This window comes from Nasonia vitripennis (genome assembly GCF_009193385.2).
Source record: "Nasonia vitripennis strain AsymCx chromosome 4 unlocalized genomic scaffold, Nvit_psr_1.1 chr4_random0007, whole genome shotgun sequence".
NCBI lineage: Eukaryota > Metazoa > Arthropoda > Insecta > Hymenoptera > Pteromalidae > Nasonia > Nasonia vitripennis.
The window spans coordinates 2063208-2087745 of NW_022279643.1; the positions used below are offsets into that span (position 1 = coordinate 2063208).

The 24538-nt window shown below is 38.5% G+C and overlaps 1 protein-coding gene across 1 annotated transcript in view; it reads left to right on the plus strand.

The window, feature by feature from the left end:
* LOC100678198 overlaps positions 1 to 24538 on the plus strand; it is a 40297-nt gene that overhangs the window by 14808 nt on the left and 951 nt on the right. The gene's annotated exons all lie outside the window — the stretch shown is intronic.

Genomic DNA, 24538 nt, shown 5'->3' on the forward strand with positions numbered 1-24538 from the left:
GAAGTGGATTACGCTTCCGCTTCTCCGATGTTGATGGTAGATCTCTTTTTAACGACCAACAGTAATCTGCTAACATATTTACGTCCCATCTTCCTTGGTACCTGCGCTCCATTTCCTTGATATCTTGGTGAAATCTCTCTTCCTGCTCTTCGCTGTAATCACCTAGGTTTTCTGGAAACTCATCAACATGCGAATATAAAAAGTTTAATTTTAGATTTATTAGGCAGTCTTGATTTTTGTAACTATTTACTAAATTTAAAACTATTTGTTCGTAATTTGGGCTCTTATGATTTCCAAGAAAATTTGTAATTACGTCCTCTAAACATAACCATGCTTCTCTCTCTCTCTCTCTCTGTATGATTCATTTTCGTAACAAAAATTTCATCATTTATCATCTTACGAATCTGAGGGCCATCGAAAGTTCCTTCATTTACTTTAGCACCACTTAATTTGGGAAACTGATTTCGCAGATACTTAAAGCAGCTAGATCAACAAGTGGCTTTTCTTTTATATTCTTAGAACCCGGTTCGAACTTTTTTCTAAGGGGCCAGACACTCTTTATGTAATGATTCTTTCTATCCCTACTATCACATTCACATAAATAGCAAGGATATTTTGTGAATCCCGATTGTTGCCCCAGAAGTATTGTTATGATTTTAAGATCCCCACATATTTGCCATTTATGATCATTGTATTTTATTCGGTCTAATATTACTTTCATGTTACAGTACTCTTCATTCAGTATTACCGAATATCCTATGGGAATGGCTGCATAAACATTTGTATTGTGTAACAGAACGGCTTTTAAACTTCTCGTCGACGAATCGATGAACAATCTCCACTCGTTGGGGTTGTAAAATCCATGTTTAAAACAATTCATCAACCCAACTATATCTTTGCAGTAAAGTAAGGGAAATTCTTCATCTTTAGCGGAATAATCACGATATTTCTTATCTCTGTCTCGGTAGTAAGAAATTTGAATTTTTCCAGCTTCATTAGTATTTTCTTTTAGCCACGAAGCCAAGTACTCCGCCCCATCCTTTGGTAGGCCCAAATCGCGTATGAGATCATTCACTTTTTCTTGTGTAATTGGACCTTTCTCCTTCTTAGCATTATAGGGGATGTATTCCTCGTCACTTGTATCACTTGTACTAGCAACGTCATTGTCTTCATGAGGCGATTTTTCTTCTTCCGCAATAACATCTCCTTCCTCCATTTCTTCTTCTATCATTTCATCTTTATCATGTCTTTCTAAATTTTCCTCAAGATCCATACTTCCACTTACGTACGTACCCAGTGGATCTTCTCTTTTATCAATTGACGATTCATATATAGGTTTCGTGACACTTTCAACGTTAGCGTAATTAATGTGCGACTTGATTTTACTATTAACTCCATGCAAATTCATATTACAAAAATAACAGTCTTCTTTCCTTAAAGGTTCCTTCCATATTGTAGGCACTTTTTACTTCAGTTTTACCATTTTTGCCTTTCTGTAGCATTTTCCTACATATTCCGCATATGATTTTAGGAACCCAATCAAATTCGTCAATTTTCATGTCTAAGTCAAACATGTTCTTGTACTAATATTTTGATTGATTTTTCTTCTATTTTTTTGGGGTCTCATACTTGCCACAAATGTAACAAAAACTATTACGTTTTGCTATAACGCATTCTTGGTCACCAGATCTCAAGTGATAAATTCTTGTAGTATTATACTCTTCGAAAGCCAAGTTTCCCACTAACAAAGAGCTGCGGTCGCTCGATGTCAACGCCTGCGGGCCCGCTTGCTCACCCTGACCAGCCGCCGATACTGGGGTTCCGAATCCCTTCATCGTAATTTTTTGCTGTTTGTCTGCCATGACGGCTCTAAAGCATTCACCCAGGGGTTTAGCCGACCGAAAAAAAGGATCGGTCGTTTCCCACCGTCACCACGTGGAGGTACCCTGGGACCAAACAAAACAGCATATTCATATCCCTTCATATCAAGTAGGAAATACAAGTGATGCAAGTGAGATGAAGATTACTGTAACATGACTTTGGAAACCTTTTGGGAAATAAGACCTTAACACAAACCCAAGATAGTCAACATCAATCGTCTTGGGACTTACACTGAGAGAGACACCCGATAATGAAGACTGCCTAATGAATCTAAAATTAAACTTTTTATATTCGCATGTTGATGAGTTTCCAGAAAACCTAGGTGATTACAGCGAAGAGCAGGGAGAGAGATTTCACCAAGATATCAAGGAAATGGAGCGCAGGTACCAAGGAAGATGGGACGTAAATATGTTAGCAGATTACTGTTGGTCGTTAAAAAGAGATCTACCATCAACATCGGAGAAGCGGAAGCGTAATCCACTTCGTAGATCATTTGCCAATAAAATAGTTCGTTACCATAAAAAAGAGTAATGGGCTTAATATTTTTACGGGTATTTTATTGAATTGCATATACTTCTAACAAATTTAAAGTAAATGAAGGAGCAGCAAACTATGATATAGTTTTAAAGGATACGATTGTACTTGCATATATATTGTTCTTTGCTTTATGGTTTACCTTTTGCATTATTTCAGTTTATAACTATTTTTTTCACTCTCTTTACGTCCATGACCTTGAACTAACCTTGAACTGACCATAAATATAACCTTATGGGACTATACTGACCCTGGATTCGGATTCAGCGATCCCAAAAACCCCTAAATGTCAAGGTTTGATTTTACTTTTTATGAATCTTTATGATTTGACCTTCAACTGACCTTGACCATGACCTGATAGGGTTGTAATAAGCCCTGATTCTGATTCAGCGCCCGAAAAAATCACAAGATACCATGGCTTTAGTGTATTTTTCATGTATTTCGATAATTTGATCTTCAACTGACCTTGAGAAAGTTCTGATGGGGTTAAACTGACCCCGGATTCGCATTCAGCGACCCCAAAAACCCCAAGATACAATGCTTTAGTCTTTTCTTAATGTATTTTGATAATTTGACCCCTATTTGACCTTGACTTAAGATCTGATGGGGTTAAAATGACCCTGGATTCGGATGCAGCGATCCCAAAAACATATAAGTACCGTGGTCAAGTTTTTGGGACTTACAATTTTTTTTTTATTGTGGAGCTGTGTTATTTTTTATAATATCTAGTTTTGTTATATTATGCTGGCGATGCATGAGTTTCATTATTCTGCTGGAGAGAATATGTCCTCTTATTTCGAAAGCTTTTGACAAAAATGCGCTAGAAAAGTCTATTTGTCCTATTGCTATATCTCACGTGAGATCTCGTGCCAAAATCTCATCTGACCATACATTGTCATAATTCATTGAAATATGTATACCCGGGAGAGAGAAATCGCGCGATTTGTCACGTGATTTGTCACGTGACGATTTGGTGTTATTTTTCCAGTAAGAAATCAGGCGAATCTTGGGATGAATCATGTGAAAAATCAGCAGTTTATTTTTGTTTTCTTAATGCTGCACGAATTATAGAGAATCACTCCCAAAGCCGTAAATATTTTCTGAATTTATTACTCTCAAAGATGGATTTCAACTATTTATTTATTTATAAAAAAAAATGTTAAAGACTTTCCTTGACCTGCTCTATGCTATGCTTTAACAGATGATGTATGTGTGTGTATATGAATATATATATATATATGTGTGTGGTTTCTGGTTTGTGTGTGCGTATATGTATGTGTAATAATTTTTAAACTACTTAAAATTGTAGCATATATATATATATATATATATATATATATATATATATATATATATATATATATATATATATATATATATATTAACAATCTTACCGGAACGTGGAATTTACCGTTCCGGTTCCAGCGGAACGCTTTCATCTCATATGTGAGGTCACCCTCCAACTAAGTCTCAAAGTCTATGCTCTTAAAACGTGTTTGTTTACTTTCATCAAGCCTCACCGGCCTTACGTTTTTTAGTGAAAAAAGTGTTTTTTATTTTAAAAAAGGGTTGTTTTATAATAATCCTAATGGCTGATCATCGTGTGCCATATAAAAAATACGTAGAAATAACGTAGGACACTGAAAAGGCATAATGTAGCCTCAAATGTTCAATTGGCACCAGGGATTAATAACAGTAATGACGAAACTGATCATCTGAAGTATAGTGCATCTAATTCTATACAAATAAATTACACATTTTAATTATTTATAGAATTAGCTAATATGATTGTGATCAAAATTGTGTAGTATTTTTATTATTTATAATTTTAATTGTTATATTGAAAAATTGCCCCAGACTCGAGGTAAAGTTGCTACACAAACATTGATGCCAATGTTGTACATGATGTAAAAAATCATAAATTATATTATATTATTACAAACTATATATGTATATAGGGTTGTTCTCTGTGAAATCGAGTGCAATTATTTAAATTGTTTCTAAAACTGTGAAAGTATATATTTTTTTTATGATAAATTTAGAAATACTGTAAAAATTTTAAAACAGTTTCTGTAGATACCGTATACCAGGTATAACATCTCTTCGAAAGTCAAAATCCATAATCTGTAACGAGTTGAGCTCCACAGCCAACTCGTAGCGGTATGAGTACCGCTGCGCCGCGACGAAATCGCGTAGAGTCGCGTGCGCGATAATAAACACGTGCGAATTCGGCAATAGGCGCGAAAGAGATAGAGAGGGCGAGCGCACGGGCGAATCCTTCAGGAGCGCGCTCAGATAGCTCTCGGCCTTCGCTAAACATACATGCGACTTCGCTAAGCTTTCCAAGGTCTCGCGGTAGTGTTAGTGCTATGCTGTGTCCAGCGACTTCGAGAGGATTTTTGCGTGTGTGAGTGTGACGCGGAGCCCGGTGACCCCAGCCTGAGCCTAGCGGTCCAGGGTGGTTACGGAGTCTTGCGGCCTGTCCAGGACTACGAGCGTCTTCGACGAAAGAGAGAAGGCGTGTGTGTAACTTCACGTTTATTTCGCGACTGACAAATATAACCCTAGTCTTTTTATTTAACGTGAGTCGTCGTCATTTCTGAACCTCGTTCGCTTATTTCTGATCCTTGTTCCTTCCTGCGAATACCGTCGCCTCCGCTGGCGTTATATAGGACTATTTATTTAACGCAGTTGAGCAGCCGAGCACGCGCCGGGCGGCGCGCTGACCCAGCAAACAGAAGCAGCTGAATCAGCTGCATGCAACGGTGGTGTTTCGCGGGCGGAGAGGAATCCTCCGCTGCATCGAGGGAACGCGATCCAGCCGTTCGACGAATTAGTTGTTGGTCGAATTCACACCCCGTTAGAAATCTTAATAACTTAACTTTCCGTAGACGTCTCATTTTATTTCTTATCATCGAAGAGCACAACAACGTATGCTGGAAACACATAATTAGAGTCTGTGTGTGGTGATCTCAAAATAAGATAATTAAAAAAAGTTATTACCTGTTTATGAGCGATTGAAAAAATAAACTTATCTAAAAAAAAATCATGACATTATAATCAAAAAATTCATTCACAACATTATATTTGATCTGTGATTGACTATTGATTTTGTGAGCGATGTCTATGTTTATTGAAATTAGTAACCTCAAAAATTAATCCCTATGAATTACAAAATATTTCAAAAATGAAGTCATATCTTATTATAATAAAATGCAACTCGCAATTGTGTAATCTTTCTAACCTCAAAAAGTGAACTTTTTTAATTCTAGAATATTGTATTCTGACAGGTAGTACACGAATTTCTATCCAATAAAAATTGGACAAATATTGTAACACATACTCAAGGAGCGCGTCTGAATTAAATCGCTAATTATTACAAAATACAAAAAATTAAAAATATTACATTTTTTTGTGAGACAAGCACGTCCATTTTCGAGTTTTTCGTATCTATTAATAGGGACTTATATGACTGTTTTTGCTCGCTTTTCTGAAAACGTTAAATTCGTTTACCAATTATCCGAGAATTAAATAGGATTTTTGCTAATTTTACATGCATAATTGTAAAATTAATTAAATGTTCTATAATAATATTCATAAAGATTATCACGTGACATGTCACATGACATATTAAATGACACGTCATATGACATATTACGTAACACGTCACATTACATATCACGTGATTTGTCACATTACTTTATGACACAAATTACGTGACTTTATGAAATACAACGTTACTTGTCACGTGCCACGTCACGTGTCATAACCCTGCTAATAGCTGCAGATTAAAAGCGATAAAATTTGATTAATTTTAATCACATTTTAATCGTTCTTTATACTTCTAATCCTCTTGATCGTTTTAGAAGAATCAATTTTAATACATTTTAATCATATAGCAATTAATGCTTATTTTTAGCATTAATTTTAATCGTTTTTTATCCGCATTATCACTAACAATTCGATTTAATCTATTATAATCTATTTTAATGTCCTTGAAATCGCTGAAAGTTATGCGGCAATGTCAGGTTTATAAATCAAAAGTAATCGTATCGTTTTTAAAAGACTATATTATAACTAAAAGTAATAAAGTTTAATTATATTTGATTGTTTGTTAATTAATCGTACTTAATGATGAGCCAAATAAAATTGTTTCTAATCTCATATAATTGAAATCATTTTAATCGTTTTTAATATACAGTATTAAAATCGCAAATAATACATCTTATAGCTGTTAATCACCATAAGTCATATTTTGATGAAAGCTAATTTCTATCGTTTTTGATCGTATTTAATGCAAATCATTGAAATCATTTTTAACTACTTATAGCTCAATTAAAAGTGATAAACTTTAATTATTTGTGATTGTTAGTTGATAAATCCGAATTACACCTTCGGCTATTAGCAGGGAATGTTACGTGACTATATGACACGCGACGTAACATGTTACGTGATTAAACACGTGATTTATTACGTAATGTGTTACGTGATCTATTACGACGTGACTGTATGATACATGGTGTAACGTGTTACCAAAATCGGCAACTCGTTACATGGCAGACTGCTAACAGTTATCACGTGACAAATCTTGTGACAAATCAATCTAATTTTAGTGGTCAGTGTGTCGCGTGGCATATCACATGGTAAATTTTTATAGGGAAGAGCGTGGTTGCCGTGATTAAAAACAATCAAATCAGCTACTCTTAACACGTATGAAAAAACCGGAAAATACATCTGTACGTCATAAAATAGTATAAATAGGCATAAAATACATAAATTGCTGAAACTGCCACCTTTGATACTTTGTAATTAACAGATACTTTAAAAAATTTCCAAATACTCAGGAAAATCTATAACAACTTGCGCTTATTCACAGTTTAACAGAATTTTTTTTCTTGCTTTCACAGAGAACTACACACACACTCTCTCACACACACACACACACACAGATAAATTATTTCACAAATTAGTATTTTATGTTAGAATATAATACATATGTTTAGATTGTGTCGAAATGGACATTTTTTCATTTTCAGTTTGAAATCAAAGAAGAATCAGACAATAATCTGCCGATTGAAGTTGATGATCGTTGTACAGCAGTACCATTAAAAGAATTGTCAGAAAATGAACCACCTCCTACGTCAGAATTAATTAAAGTAATCATATATTTCAGTTTTGTACATCGATTACGTGAGGGGTCTAGTATGAAAAACCGTTAAGTCATTTTAAATATTAAAAAAATCGAGTGATTCTGATTTATAATGTAGGACAACTGCTACGTGTGCTCTATAAATGAAAGTTAAAAAAATTATTTGTCTGCAATAGGGCATGAAAACCGGTGCGATTACAAAAACAATCATGTCTATGAATGTACAGTTTTGTTATAGGTTTCATTATCTTTCGTCACTGCATAACAATTGTTATGTAGTCGATTGAGTTTATTAATGTACATAATATATTTTTAATTTTGCATTAAAAACTCATGCTGTTGGATATTTTCTCAAGGAACATTTGGGATGGTCATAAAGTCATAATGTCGAACTTCGTGTTGCAAAAATACCGTTTTACTGTATCGTAAAGTTGAAAAATAAATAATCTTTTATCGTTTTCTAGATACAGGTCCTCGTGTGTAGTCTGGACGCTGTGATTCTGATTTGACTGTTGTTCATTCTATACGCCGCATGTAACGTAGTAATAGTCATTGAATCATGTGAATAACGTTATTAGTCTATTTATAAAGTTACTCTTAAAATACACGGGACGACATTTTTCGTCTTATTGAAATATAGACATATGTATAAAAAAATCAAAGCAACCCTAGTGGAAATAATTGGGTGTGCCAAAGTGTGGCAAAGTATGCTAAAGTGTGTCAAAGTGTGCCAAAGTGTGCCAAAGTGTTCAAATTCGGAAATTTGCTGCACTTTGGCACACTTTGGCACACTTTGGCACACTTTGGCACACTTTGGCACACTTTGGCACACATGGGTTTTTCATGGGTTTTTCAAATTCATGTTTGTATCAAACTGCGATGAAGGTAAAGAAGCGATAAAATGATTCCATAGCTCAACTAATTCATATTCACACATTCATACGAATTCTGTGTTTCGTTGTTGATGATCAAACAGATACTGAAATAACCATTTGTAACGTGCTTCATACGCATCCTACTTTTAGCGACAAATATAATAAATTCCAAATTGTTGATAAACTAGAAGACATAAATCTAATCGTGCAAACAACATTTATAAAAGTAGTTTGCATTTGTATGAATATATACGATAACATGTACATTTGTCCATTACCAAATTTGCTAAAATATTAGTTTGTGAATAAAATTGTTAATAAAAGATACTTCCATTCTTTATTATGTATAATTTTAAATTAATTCCCTAAACAAAAAAAAAACTTTATCTCCTCTGGCATAACGCAGATTGAGGACAAATGATAAGTATTGTCTTTTTAGAGCTATTGTTGACTTGAAACCTATGTATTTTGCGGACCTCCAGATTAAATTAGTTACATCCATTTACAATCGTCTGGAATGCCTTCTGATATTTTTTAATTATTAAAAGTGATTAATATGACATATTATTCAATTTTTTGGCTCAGGACTTTTGAAATTTTCGAATTATTTTAAAAATGTAATAAAAAGGTTATTTTATCCTTATGATAATAACACTTTATAGATCTTTTCTTTTAGTCACTGTATAGAATCTTCAAGTTAAAACTACAGAAAATTACCAGTCTAACCTCCAAATGGCAAAATGTTTAGTCCGGGAGCTCCAATCTCTGTAGCGGCTTTTTCTTCCATCACTGCAGTTTTCACGGATCCTTGGCCACTTTTTTACACACTTCACTGAATTGTTCGCTAATTGCATCACATGCATACTGAGCCATGGGTATTAAGTAGTCCATCAACCTACAAAATAGATGATGACAAGCGTGTCCAAGTCCAAGAGCACGAAATGTAACTACTGCTCTTCTGTTGTTCACCCAAGCATAGTTTTTGACGCCAACTTTTCTGCATGAGTTAAGAGTTGTCAGCTGACCACACTCAATACACATTATTTAAATCTTGAATCGTAATCGTAAGCTTTGGATTCGCCAAGTTGAACTTTGCCATGGCATTGGTTAAGAATCAAAATATCCTCAAGCGCAGGAAATAGAATGTTGATATCAATCAATCTATTCCTGATCTCAGAGGCATCTTCCGCTGCTGGAGTTTGTATCTTCTTTGATGAACTTGAAGTCTTGACTTGTTGGCAGGTTCATACTCACTCGTTACTCCTAAAATCTTCTTTGCCTTTGCTTGCCTCTTCCTCGAGAGTACTTCTTGTCTGGATTGATACACGCATACCTGCCCTTGATATCTTGATAATTACACATATTTTCAAAATCACTGAACTTTACACTTTTTTAAAATCTTCACTACTCTGCTTTGAGACAAACATGTTACGTCTGAACGTCGGCGCACAATGTAATATTCTCCGTTTTGAGTCAGCTTCCGCTGAACTCGGGATGGAGTCGCTCCCTTATTTATTTTAATATTTCGTGTGAATTGATTCAAATCCCTTCCCAAACTAATGAACAGGTCTCGTTGAACTGTAGGTCAAAAGGCCTCCGACAAGCGAAGTCCAGTCAACCCTCCAGGCAACTCGACAAGTTCTCCCAAAATATATTTGTAAAATTAGCGGCAGCATTCGAAGCCTGCTCACTTTACAAATTCCCAAACCTTTAGATATTTATTGATTAACTTATATAATTTTCACTTACTTTTCTTGTTAGAAGATTGCAGCAAATTCAGAGTTTACTGGATTGTTAACTCCTCCCTTCTTGTTTTTGATAAATGATAAAATTTTTAGTGATTGATGTTGTGACGGCAGGCCCAGCCCGGGGATAAGAGAACAGCAACAGATAACTTGCCTGGCGTAGGCAAGTTACCGACCGAGTGGCGCTAGTAGCCAAATGTAAATAGTCTACCTATGCGCGGGTAGATGCCGTACGCGCATGTAACACAGGAGAGAGGGAGCAACTTGGGTATATAAGGAGCCTCGGAGCCAGCAGCAGAGCATATTAATGATCTGGCTCTCAACTGAGTAACGTGCGAATGATAGTACTCGCTGCTTGCTCCGGTCTCCACCATACCTAGTAGTCCATGAGCCCCAGGCTCTCGAAGAGTATGTGTGCAGTCCACTCCATCTCCTGTAGGCTGAGATCCAGCATCGCTTGCAAATGATTATTAAAAGAATAAATGAATAACTCTTTACAAAATATAAATAATTTTGACACTTTATTAGAACATCCTCTCCCATACCCCCATCAGTTGTGTCATCGATGCAGGATGGTAGTACCCTGTTCTTAGGTGGCTCATCTGGTCGTAGATTCATGGTGAGATGGTAGTACCTCACACATCAGTTTAATAGCTGCGTGGTTTACCTAAGTGTGCGGGGCGTGTGTATTGGATAGTGTATTGGTGTGTCTTCCACCTCAGAGCATAGGGAAAGCTTTTGTCCACTCAACAGATATTACCGGGTGGATCAGAGTTTGTCATCGTTCTTCGTATGTACTTGTCTCCTGATTTACTAACCTCGGGTCACGAATTCCTCGCGTTTGCGTTCTAACCCTTCGCGGACCGTTTCAATGTATATCCCAAAAAAATAATTAATTAAAGTTTACTACAAGTATGTTTTAGTAATGTATATTTTAAAATCTTTGAAAATTTATTGTCCACTCTTCAGCCATTACGGCTTGTAATACAAAATTTAAAAATTATATGTTGCTTGGGAGCAGCTACCTCGGCTTAACTCCTCGCCGAGACTCTCATACAGACTGAACTTTTTTTCGCACACTTTTCTTCCCATTGCCCCCCGCGTCGCATCTTTTCCATAGGCCCATACCTTTGGGTCCGCATCTGCGTCCTCTATATCGGTCATAGACCTATAGCATCTCTGCTTTCCGCTTGGCTACCGTCTCTTCCGATCTTCTTCCGCTCCACCTTCGCCATTTTCCTAGCCTTGCCGATTTCCCGCGAGATGCCCCTTCCTATACCATTTTCAACTTTTCTATTTGTTATTTTATAAAAATTTGTAGATTTTACATTTTTGCTTATATAATATAATAAAATATCAACTATGATTTTAATTTACTATTGCAATCAATTTAAATTTATTATAACTTAATATTTTTGAATTTCAAACTTTATTATAATATTAAATTATTATTTAAACTCGATATTATTATTATAACCTAGCTGATATTTCTAACTAGTTTATTATAAACTATCTATTCAACTAAAAACATATCGTAAAACCTGTGCGAGTATAAATTTCTTTCTACGCCACGAATACGAATTCTACTTTATCTTTGAAATAAATAAAATATGCACAGTTGCAACTTAATACTTTTCAACTGTCCATACTGTATATGAATCTAAATTTTTATTTTATTTATTATAAATGTTCTACTTTTAAAATTTAAAATTTGCATTGCACGGCTTCGCATTCTGTGACGCAAAGACTCTAAAACTTGAGGCGCCAGATTATCGCTCGCAATTTCCCCAGATACTTTGGTTTTTTTCAGCTGCGCACAAATTCTACGATAGGACCGCTGCCTGCCGTATACCGATCCCGATCGCTGTACCTGCGCGCGCTCTTAGTGGCTATTTCTTCGGACGGCCTAATCGCGCTGTCCGCACGCTCGCCTGTTCTTAAGCTCTACGGAAAATATATATTTTTTTTTTTGTCACGCAGCTGCGTCGTTATTTTATTTTATTTAAATTTTTATTATTTTCTTATTTCACCTATGACGTAACAAACACTTCACTTTTTTACTTTGTGGGGTTATAAGCTAGAAGCTATAACCTCAAAAACACTGCAAACACTACTTAGATTAATTTAAAAACACTTTTAAATAATATCAGCTTTTTTATGTATTAAAACATTAGCTGTGTCTACTCAGTGTAAAACACATCCCAGGACTATATCAGCTGTGTTTTGAAATATTTGCTGTCTGCTAGCAGAACAGCAGGAACGGTCGCTCTGTCCTTCTCCAACACATTGATTCTAACGTGCTCACAGGTGGCGCGTGGGCGCGCGATATTTGAATTCAAATAAATGAATTTTACGAACGAAACTAGAAATTTATCTCGAAAATAACGCAAAAAACATCTAATCGATACGCTCTAATTTATTTACTAAAATATGTATGCGGAGCATAATATACGTATATACTACAATAAAAAAATAGAATTTTCAACATTTACAATAAAAATTTTATTTAGATTGAATTTATAAAACTTAAAATTAAAATTATTAGTCGTATTAGACAAAAAATGAAAAATACGCAATTTTACGAAAAAACGATAAAAATTTTGTTTTAGTATTTTGCTTATGACTTTGCGGAAAATTTTTTTTTGATAAACGGTTTTCAGGAGCGTGTCCTACGAAAAATTTCCTTTCTAAATAAGCAATAAAAAAATCAATTTTTTCGAAGTTTAATGGTGTTGTGTCCTCTTAATTAAAGTTTCGACTTACTACGACTTCTTGAGAGCCTTATTATCTTGCGTATCTTGTCTTTGAGGACATGCTGTTTATACTATTGAGCAACCTAGATCATCTGGGGCGTGAGGGTCTCGATGATGCTGGCGGACAGCAGCGGTAGGCTTAGATTTGTGTCACGGATATGCTAAGCTTGAAGTGGTCGGACGGCCGACACTGCCGATCTATGGGGGCCGTGTCGGCTCCTCGTTGACGTCTATCGCCTCCTCCTTGTCCTCGAACTGGATCAGACGTTCCGTCGCAAACTCGTTCTTGTGCTCATTTGTCTAACGCACCGTTTTTGGCTTGATGGTCTTGAGCGCCAAGTGTCAATCGCTGGTCGTCGGAGCAGCTCCGGCAGACGTCGTTGCGGCGCTCGCCAATTGTGGCGAACCCTACTGCACTAATATGTGAGGGCTGACCGAAACCGCTGTTACGGAAGAAGAAAGAATACCTTGTCGTTCATTGTCGACTCATTTCGAAAAAACAAGGGTATAAGGTCTTGGAGAGAGCATATAGTTGCCGTTGAGGAGACTGAAGTACGAGTCGAACAACCATAGATGTGGAGGTCTGCATTGCAGGGGACGGGATCGTCGTCCAGCTTAAGTGGTAAGAGCTCGTGAAGTTGTAGACGAGCTCATAGATTTTCCGTATATCGCGGTGTCGATCTCGCTTTTCTCTGTTGTGGCAATCCTGCATGTCCTAAAGCGATTAGCTGGTGCCCAGTTTTCAGTTCACCGATATGAACCAAGGGTCACAAGATGTTTGCTGATGTAGAGCACGCTGTTGTTTACTCTCTGGATTCACACATCATGTATGTACGGATTCACACATCATGTACACTAGGGTTAGCGCGAAGGTTCTTTGATAAACGTACGATCATGCACAATCACGCACAATCACGCACAAAGGCCGAACGTACTCTGCTGCTGCGTGTGCCTCTGTCCTCTCAAACAAACACTGATGCACGTTTGTAAACGATGCAAGAAAAACTAGATAAAGACAACTAGAAAACTTCTAGTTTGAAAAATCTAGACCTCTTTCCTCAGAATCTTTGTGTAGATAGACGCTTACTCCGTGTGTTCGGTTCTCTGCAACTACGATTTGTTTCGTAAAAGGCAGCGACGCTTAGCCGACACCTCTCTCACTCTTTTACTATTAGAGTTGCACATAATTAATATGTTCTGGAGACATTCGCGGCGTAGTATAGTATATTGCACTGATTGCTGAAGATAACCTTATTGTAACCTATTATCATGATATATCTTGTATTGTTGTACTTAAAGAGTTGAGAATCGCATATGACCAAAATTTTAAGAAATTATCGTAAATTAATTTTTTATCATAATTATTTTGCTAAAAGAGAAATTTTTGAAGCAAAATATTATGATCATTAGAAAGTTCTCATTAAAATATTTAAGATACATTACTCAAACATAAGCATCTAAGACATATCAGACAAGAAATAATTGGAGATAATAAAACGCATTTAGGTTAAATAGCAAATTCAAAGTATAATAAGGTCACGCTGCTCCCCGACGGCACAGTGTATAAAAACTTATACTTGCCATCGGGGCGCTACAGCGCCCCTTGATAAATTGTGTGAATTTAAAAATAAAAAAAAATCGAAGTAATGAAAACTAAAACAAATACTTCATACTTTAACCGATGTGATGAGCACCAGTCAAAAAAGAAAAGAAAATACGTATAGTCCTACCTCCTAGAATTGAAATGGGGTAGGATGCAATAATAAGAATAAGACTCTTTAGATCTCTTTACAAATATATTATCCTACAGATAATTTCGTTTTGGCGAGACGCTGTCATCGCGTACAGGGTGTAATCGCATTTCACTTTTGTGTGGGTAGGGTGTGTTTGTCTCGGCGAGGGCACTCCCTGCCTAGCATTACACCTGCAAGGCCGTACGCATAACAGTAAGGCATCTTTGCCCCTTTCAGCTTCACGGACCTTATATTCGCGAGCCGCATTTGCTCCAGCAAAGTGGTCGTCTCGCGTAGCTGGCGTTCCCGCTGCTCCCGGAGCTTTGCCTCCGTCTGGTAGTCCGACCTGCTGTAATTCCCTCTTGGCCTCGACGAGTTGAGGATAATTCTTGGCCAGCTTTTTCCCCTCCTCGCCGTAGATGCTGGCGTTGGAGGCGACGACCGTCTCAGCGTTCGAGGTGTTGCTGTCGTGTAGAGGTGCTGCTGGCTCAGCGCATTCGGAGTCAGGGGCGACGGGCGGCAGCAACGCAGCTGCTGTCGTCTTGACGGCATCTTGGCTCGGTGCAGTGGACTGTTCTGCCTGTGAAAGGATTTTTACTCGCTCGATCGTCCACTTGACCCTACTCGTCGAGTACTTGCTTATATTGGGCGGCCTCGTCACTGTCGACCCGGGCTGTCCATGTCGCCAGCTCCTTGTCGCATTCCGCCATCTTTGTAGAACTCTAGCTGGAAAAACTCAGGGAGAGAGAGGAAATCAAAGTTTAGATGCCGCCTACCTCATCCGTTATATAAAAAGTGAAATGAAAAGGAAAAAATAGAGAAGAAGTAAAGGGAAAGGAACCGGTTTTAGTTTTTCTTCGCGCGAGATCGCATGCTTTGCGGCGAAACGTCTATTTGCAGTGTTATATTTTTCGTTGAGCCGTTCGGTCACCCGCGCTTTGCTTTGCTAATCTCTACCGGAGGAGCGTCAGTCTTCAAAGGGCTACTAGCTTTCTTCGCGGGTATGACTATAACCGACCAGCGAGCAACAACTACGCGCGTTTTTCTTGGCCTACCGCGTTTACGTGGCACATCTACGTTTACGTAAGGATCATTTGATTGCGCATTATCGCTAGTAGTTTGCTATTGAAGGTAGATTGCTCCGATAGAGCGGTGGGTAATTCTTCTCCATCCAAGTAGCGTTTCAAGTCGACGACATGGATCTTCTTGAACACCTCTTTAGTGTTACTTTCGAGTCTGTAGACATCCTGACCCAGGCGAGCAGTGATTTTAAACAGTCTGGCATACTTCGGAGCTAACTTGGCATTAATGCCTTAAACAGCTGATGACAAAATGCGATTACGCTTCTAGACCAAGTCCGCGTTATAGTATTTTGATTGTCGTTCTGTTGCACGTTGCGCTCTCTTTGCGGTGATAAGCCGTAGGTCGAAAAGTTGGCACATTAACTCTTCCTACTTACTTAGCTGTTCAGTTACTTCTCGAGCGGCTTTCTCTTCTGCTTGTTTGGTATTATGTGGCGGAGTCGGATGTCGTCCTATATTAAGGAAAGCAGGACTGACTCCCGTAGACTCTTGAGTGGCAGTGTAGTATGCGAAGGTAAGTTCGGATATAAATTTATCCTAATTCTTGTATTTGTTCTCAATAAAAGACGTCACCATTGCCTTAAATGTGAGATTAACTCTACAGTGTTCGCCTGGGCGTGATATGGAGGTCTAGTGTGGTGCTCCGTGCCATGTTTTTGCAGAAATTGGTCAAGCAGTTTGTTATCAAATTCTGTACCGTTATCGGATAAAAACACATAAGGTACACCGAAGCGTAAGAAGACTCGCTTGTTGAGTTCTTTCTTGACCGTATTGCCGATCATATCAGCGTATTGGGACTACTTTAATCCATCTAGTGAAAGTATCCATAAAAATAAGGATATAACAGTATTCCTTAGTAGAACGAGGGAGTGGCCCCATAATATCGCTGGTTACAACTTTCCATGGCCCATTAATTTTGCTCTACTTTACACTGTTGGCAAACTGTACAGGAGTACACAAAGTTGCTGATGTCTCTATACATGTTTTTCCAGTAGTAATACCTTGCGATTCGCTCGTAAGTTTTGCGTCGTCCTAAGTGTCCCGCGGTGGGCTCACAGTGCGATCCTCGCAAAACCTAAGGAATTTTTGTCCGCCCGTAAGACCATTTTCGAAACATCTTGGTCTTCTATGATATCTCCAAGCGTCAAATCGAGACGATTTGGTATAGCTGGCCTGCTAGAACCTTGTAGTACGGATGCTCAGTGGGTTTTTCTAAGACTTGAGCAATCAGCGTATCGTACCAGCCGTCTTTGCAGCTTGAATCGTTGGGCTGGACAGAGGAGATCGGCGTTTCGTCGCTTTTTTCATCCTTGTATATTCTCTGACAAGGCATCAGGGACATAGTTGAGCAAACCTTTTCTATGCACTATGTCGTAGTCGTATGCCTGTAACTCAAGAGCCTATCTAGCAAGACGTCCATTCGGATTGCGCATATTACACAGCCATTTTAGACTACTGTGGTCGGTGATTACTTGGAAGTGATAACCTTCCACATAAGGACGAAATTTTCGGATTGCCCGTATGACAGCTAGACACTCTCACTCAGTAACGGAGTAATTGCGCTCCGCTTTTGAGAGGGTGTGGCTTGCAAAACTCACGACTCTCTCGTCTCCATCGATGATCTGAATTAGCATAGCCCCAATGCCTGTGTCACTAGCATCAGTTTAAATGACAAGTGGGCCATCAAAAGACGGACGATGCAGAACTGGAGCAGAAGCAATCAGCGCTTTTATCTGCTCAAACGCTGCCTTTTGCGAGTTGCCCCAATGATACTTGACATCTTTCTTCGTGAGCGATGTCAACGGGACGGCGATGGTCGCAAAGTTATCCAGAAATTTTTGGTACCACGAAGCTATCCCAAGGAATTGGCGTAACTGCTTTAGATTCTTGCGTGCCGAGTATTTCATATTAGGTTCGATTTTACTGGGGTCAGGGCAAAAACCATCGCAATTGACAACGACTCCCAGGTATTTAACTTCACTGTAACAGAATTTACTCTTCTTTCTGATGATCTTTAGAGCAGCTTCTTTAATTTTCTTTAGCATTGCATCAGGCCAATGCAAATACTATTCAAAGCTGTCTGTCGTGATGATAATATCATCCAGGTAGGAGAAGGCATGTGGCTCCAACTCCGGCCCTATGACTTTATTAGCCAGCTGTTGAAAGGTCACTGGTCCACCGACTACCCCATAGGGCATCCGGGTAAACTCGAACAGGCCTAATCCAGGCACTGTGAAAGCGGTTAAGTGCATGTCCTCTTCCTTCATCGGTATCTGATGATACGCTGAACTTGTTCAATCTGGCATATTATCCCTGCCTCCAACATCGTTAGCACTTGAGCATGCATTTCTTTTCTAGCTTCTTTGATACTGGATAATATAGTTGTAGGCCTTGCCGATCCTACATCTATAGTATGTTAAATCAACGTCGTGCAACCCAATACGGTTTCTCCTTCTGGAAGCCATCTATTCAAAACATTTTCTAAGCGAGTTCGCTGCGTAGGGATCACGTCTGCTAAACCGATGGCCTCAAGGGCATTAGCCACCCCATGCATAAGAGTGTAAAGTTCTAAAGGGACTGAGTTCTCTATATGCCCTCAATGTTTAGTCGGTTTATCTGGCAGGAGGATTGCATTAAACGCCTGCATAAAGTCAGTCCTCAGGATGCATTCTAAGTCAAGCTGACTCATAATCCTGACTTTTTAGTAGTGGGTTTCTCGAGGAGGTCAAATGGTAACTCCACATGGCCGTAAATTGGCACTAGTTGTCCATTTGCGAGTTTCGCACCTGGCCCTTTATACGGAATTATTGATTGGCCACAAGCTGAGGCTATTTGTATGCCAATAGGGCTAATTGAAGTACAAGTGGCTCCTGAATTACAAAGAGCGCGTAGTCGAAATTCACCAATTCCGACTTCAGTCCACCAACGACTACAGTCCATGTCGGAAGGGGAATCTTCTCTCAGCGGCATAACTTCATTACCTCCTGTCTGCCCTAAAGATGAGTTTGAGGTCCCTTTGGTGTCTTCGGGAAACGTAGAGACTCCTTCTACTGTTTCCCTTGGCCTTTTTCCCGCCTTTTGCGAGCATTCGAGGCAGGACTTTTTATAGTAACCGGGCTAGCAACACTTTACTGGAGACTTGGCTGGACCGTGGTTTGCTTGGCTCACGTTGTGATTATTAGCGGGCTTACGTCGCGGTTTTCCTTCCTCCGGCACCTCTTCAATGGTAACCGCGGATGTGCTTTTTGGCTGGTTTCTTTTGCCGTTCTGCCTGTTCCCTCCAGCCTTTATCGACAGCTGCAGCTGAGAGCCTTGCAAGTTCGCATTGCCAAGAGTGCTAAGTTGCATTTGCGCTTCCTCAAAAGCCGTAGCGATGTATGCTGCCACTACGAATATCTCTGTCACTTCGGCAACTGCTAAGGTGCAATGAGGCGCAGTCTTCTGCCCTGGTGCGTCCGCTTCTTCTTTGTAAGCCACTTTTGGCATCAGACACACTTCTGGCGGCGGTAGAGCCTTATAATGATCTCTATCGTGAATCAATTTTTCTGCTGCCCTGACGAGCGTTACCAGTGCATCTAAATTAAGTACCTTGTTTTTTGGCACAAGCATTTTAATCTAAGCCAGCATGTTATCACAAATCATGCTGAGCTGGGTTTCCATTTGCGGTTGTACGTCTAGTCGACTTAGAATGGTCAGTATAGCAAAGATGTAGTCTCTGACCTCTTCCTTCTTCCCCTGCGTGCGTGCTTGCGCTTCTGCTAGGAACTGCATTTGTATGTCTTGGTCCACTCCGTAACTTCTTCTTGCCACTTGGCAAAAATCGCTCCAGGTTGACCATGTGGTCGCAACTGTTCACCAGACTAACGCTGGCCATGTCAGTATATGCAGCAAGGCATTTAGCAAATCTTCCTCGTCGAGATGAGAAGACGTTTTACGTTCGCTCACACGTCAAATAAATTCTTCAATGCAGTTGTCTTTGTGCCCGTCGAACTTGATATTTTATTCTCTGGCTATTTTTCCGATATCTCGGCATGAATTGCTCCATGGAAACGGGTAGGAGTTTTCGGTCATGAATGGGTTGCCAGAGTAGATTAAAATATGTTCTTCTTCGAAAAATAGGTTATCGTTACCAAAGGGTAATCCCACCCCCTTCCTAGAATCCCTTTGCAGATGTTGTCGTTGTTAACGAGCTCTGGTTTGCATATAGTTGGCACTCGCTCCTGCTGCGGGTAGGAAGGCACTAGCCACTGGATTCATTACCGAATTACGAGTACGAGTACACCTGTTTGCTCGGTTGCGTATTCGCTGTTTGCAGTATCGAGTCAGTGGTCTCTTGACTGTCTAGGACTAACTCTTGCACTAGATATTCTAAGTTCTTGATTTTATTCTTGAGCCTGTCACTTTCTACCGCATACGCTGCCTGCGTTGCTGGACACTATATTCAGCTGTATTTGCTGCCTGTATGTCGCTGCGATTGTTGCTTAGTGCGTACATTGACGCTGCCGCAGCTGCTACTGTGTTGATTGCTGATGTCGACGTTGTCGTACGACTTATTGTTTCTGTCGATTCCCAGCGCCTGTCGTCTACATTAGAAGCCACTGCTACTTAGTTTCCGACATTTTGAGCCCTGTTGCTGGGAGGATTACTCTCTAGCTGCTGTATGGGTGAGCTATGGTACATAGGTCCTCCTGCCGTCATATTCTTAAGTTCCATTTCGGAGCTGTGCTCGTGATACGGGCGTTAACGCCCAAGAATTTGACTTTTTGTTGCGAACGATAGTCGCGAGAACACTATTCGTCAGCAATGCCTTTTGCAATTTTGCCGCGTTTTTTGAAGTTGTTATATCTTCTGGTCAGGTAGACTGCACGAAATCTTCTGCAGTGTAGTCGCTGCACAATAGCCTAATGAACCTATCTATATTCCGGAATGGATCGCTTTCTACTCTGAATTGTAGATTTGTAAGAACGTCTTTTATACTTTCTTCTGGCATTCCATATGCTCATGCTGCTACTTCTTGTGCCACGTCGAAATGGCCAGCGTTGGGATTATCCATTCTCTTCTATTTATTATTCGCTTATGCGCAGTAGTAAACGAGGATAAGTTAAAGGAAATCTGAAGAAATATGTAATTTCTAACAAATAAATAGAAAAAGGAAAAATCTATGCGATTGTATAGTAAAAATTTTCACTCCAATTTGTTTGTAAAAAGAAAGAATTTATTGTTTTTATTTATTTTATAATAGACCTCTCAGTCTGGGATCGCGACCAAGTCTGTACTTGACTTTGTACAGCCTAAGCGAGTAAATTAGAGAGAACGAAAAAAAAAACAATTCTTAATTTCTCTAAATATCACACCGCACAACGATTTAATTATTTATTTGAGCAATCTGCAGAACTAAGAGCTCCTCACTCTATTTTCTTTGTTGGAGTTTGCAGAGAAAATTTCTTCACGTCCTAATGTCTCGACAAGAACAAAACAAAATTTTATTTTCGTCGCATTCGGAAGGAGAGAAAAAAACCGTAAATTTTAAGTGAAATTTTCTATGCATTTAATATTCCTAATCGATTTACAACTGTCTAAAAAAAAATGTTCCATCCCAGAATAATAATTTGGCGCTTACGCGGATTGGCAATTGTTTAATCCTAAAATATACGACTCACAATTTTTCGCGAAAGTGTCCCTGTATAAGTCTACGCTATTGCGACTACACCGCGCACTCGCAAGTTTATAAGCTTCTCGCCTAATGGCTTCGCGCCGTGAGCGAGTCGGCAGCTACTGTGCGTGTGACGTCACACAGTAGGCTAGGTCGCCTGCGTCGCCTCTCGCCTTCAATTTCGCCGCGCGGGAGCCACGCGGCTCTACCGCTACTTGTGTGGTTGCTTGCAGCATGCCAAATAACGAGTGATCTACTTGATACACTCACTGCATGCCAACCATTCGCTCTAAAATTCTGCGGTAACAAAATAATATTCGTCGTGCCGCAAGCTAGACACACACCTCAACGGCTCGGCGTGTTTACAAGTGCGCTTTCGAGCGCTCGCCGCAATGTCAATAACACTTGCGTCAGAGCTGTTTTCGCTTCGCTTCTAAACCGTCGATTTTGACTCGACCAAACTTTCTCGAATTCGTGCGCGTCGCTTTACTTCGCTTTGTTTCTGCGTCAATTAACCACGCGTTTCGCTAAATAAAATTTGTACTCAAAAAGACAAAAGGACCACTTACGTATAGGCGCCAATATAACGGAGTAGTGTTTTGGCAGTAGTAGTGCAGACGTTAGCTGCGTGCTGCATTGCAGCAGTTGCATTACTACTGACGGGACGATCACCTCGTAATAATCGAAACAAGGTCTCGTTTCCTCATGTAGTTTCGATGCTCGTAATGAACCGGACAAGGTCGTATAATGATGAATGATTAGCGGCAGGTTCTATGTACGTGTATCGTGAAGTGATACGCGTGACCTCGGAGGCGGCAGGGAACTTTGTCTATAAGGAGACAAGAAGCGGGTTTGCGGATATAACCGACACTGAACACATGAAATAAATATTATGAAGCAAATTTATATTCTAATAACTCAAAGTATTTGTTACACGAGCACACAAGCGGGTGTGCGAGACACAGACGAACGGCGTAATTGGAGATTGGGAAAGAGCTAGTGAGAGAGAGAGAGAGAGAGAGAGAGAGAGAGAGATGTAGAGAGAGAGAGAGATGTAGAGAGCTGACACTCATGAATAGAAGATTTCACTCGCTCTCGGGAACCAGCTCGAGCCCCAGGACATCTCCTTCGAAGGCGAGGTAGCGTAGTCGCTAACACTATAGACAGGCTCAAGTCAAAGAGGCACGATGACCCTCTTGGTTAAGCCATAATATCGGGAACAGCATACACAGTTATAATTCAATCAGATCAAGCATCTGCAAAATACGTCTTGTGATATGGTGATATGCGTGAATACAAAGAGCAGTAGTCATTGCTCATTCAGAACCTGTTTTTGAATTAAATGAAACAAACGATGAATTAGAATCTACCATAGATGATTAAAAAAAAAAACATTCACTGAATTATATGAAAAACTTAATAATGATCAAAAATATATTTTTGATTATATAACCAAATTTCTCGAAAATGAATAAATGATATTTATTGATGGACCTGGTGGTACAGGAAAACATTCGTATATAATACTTTAATTTATTATTATTTGAGTCAAAGAAAACAAATTTTATCAATGGCTTGGACAAGTATTGCTTCTATTCTATTACTTAGACGAATGGCAAGCCATAAAACTTTTAAATCACCTTTAAATTTAGAAGACATAAAAACAGCAAATTTAAAACATCCTTCCGATAAGAAAAAAATTCAAGAATCTGAAATTGTTATTTTGGATGAAGCTTCTATGATACCTAAAAAATCTTTAGTTAAATCTATTAAAAACTCAGATTTATGGATAAATTTCAAGGTATTGAAATTAAAAACTAACATGATATCAGAAAATAATGATTTTATATCATTTTTCTTAAAAATTGGTGACGGAAAAATTGAAAATTTCGAAATTCCTGACAAATGGAAAAGCAATGACATTTGTAAAAAAAATGTATGGTTCTAATATATCAGTCAATGATGATTTATCAAATAAAATTGTATCACCGCAGAATATAGACGTTTATAAAATTAATGAAAAAATTAAAAAAAAATTGATAGTAAACCAACTATATATTATAGTATTGATTACGCACGAGATAAAGGTGTAGATCAAACTGATATAAATGCTGAATATAAATATCCCACGGAATATTTAAATTCTTTAAGATTTTCTGGTTTTCCAGTACATAAGTTGACTCTAAAAATAGAAACAATACTCTAGTGGAAATAAAAAATTTAATAAAGTCTAATAAAATATAAGAAAATTCGTACCATTTTGTACGTTTTTGTTGGATTTCGGACCTTTTTTGCGTTTTATTACAGTTTGCTACATTTTATTACATTTTGTTACGTTCTATTACAATTTATTACAAATCCAATGATCCAGGATTTCATGGGAATCTCTTCTTTAAAACAACACTATATGTAATGTAACAATACGTAAAAAAGTATAACAAAATGTAAAACATTGTCTGTAAGCATGATTTTATATAAGAAAATGTTAGTTAGTTATTTTTATTAGTTATTAGTTACATTTTATTATAAAATTAATAATTAAAAAAATATATTGACTATATTAGGCGGTAAAATAACAAATGTAATAAAATGTAATAAAATGTAATAAAATGTAAAAAAAAAGGTAACAAATCTGAAAATGTAAGAAAGTGTACAAAAACGTATGAGAAAAAAGGTCCAAAATACAACAAAAAGGTACAGTTTCTTACATTTTCTTACATTTTTTTACGTTTTATTACAATTTATTAGAATTTATTACATTCTTTGTTCCACTAGGGTAGTTATGCTTATCAGAAATTTAAGTATAAACGATGGACTTTGTAATCGCACAATATTAAAAGTTCTAGATTTATACAAATATAACATTAAAGCAGAAATTATAACTGGTGATTAAAAAGGAAATATAGTGTTACGTCGCAGCATTTTGTCCAATGCTAATTCAGCATTGGACGTGTACATAATTCGTTCTGCGCCTGCCCGCGCACCGAATGAGTGTGTCTGTGTGCGTGTGTGTGTGCCTACTGAGTCTAGCGCGGTGGCAGCACCGCGCAGTGCTGCCTCCGCCATCTTGAGCGGGACGCTCCCGCTTCTTTCGCGCGGCTCGTCCGTCGGTCACCGACTATCCTTCTAAGCG